Consider the following 259-nt stretch of genomic DNA (forward strand, 5'->3'; position numbering starts at 1 on the left):
TTTGTCAGGAACATCAGCAAAGATCTGTGGTTCCTTACCAAAAGTAGAACAAAAAATACACATTATTTCTTATGTCTTACATAACTTTTTTTTTTTAAATCGGGAAAGACATTAATGGTATTGCCTTCTTAATTCAAAAGATGCAGATGGAACTCATGTCACAGCCCGCGCTGGCAGGTTAAGATGTCTTTAACTTAAAATACTGTGCAAGTGTTACCGTTACCATGGGAAATCTGTGTTATATTGTTATAGCTATGGT

At 34.7% G+C, this 259-nt stretch overlaps 1 protein-coding gene across 1 annotated transcript in view; it reads left to right on the forward strand.

The window, feature by feature from the left end:
- The window catches only part of NKAIN2 (sodium/potassium transporting ATPase interacting 2), a 1,223,374-nt gene extending 1,223,360 nt beyond the window's left edge, over positions 1 to 14 (forward strand). The window contains exon 7 of the mRNA XM_075597233.1: positions 1 to 14. This exon is cut by the window's left edge and continues 1,989 nt beyond it. The gene's annotated coding sequence lies outside the window, so the exon portion shown is untranslated.
- The last annotated feature ends 245 nt before the right edge of the window (positions 15 to 259 follow it).

The sequence above is a fragment of the Ascaphus truei genome, chromosome 4 (genome assembly GCF_040206685.1).
Source record: "Ascaphus truei isolate aAscTru1 chromosome 4, aAscTru1.hap1, whole genome shotgun sequence".
Taxonomy (NCBI): Eukaryota; Metazoa; Chordata; class Amphibia; order Anura; family Ascaphidae; genus Ascaphus; species Ascaphus truei.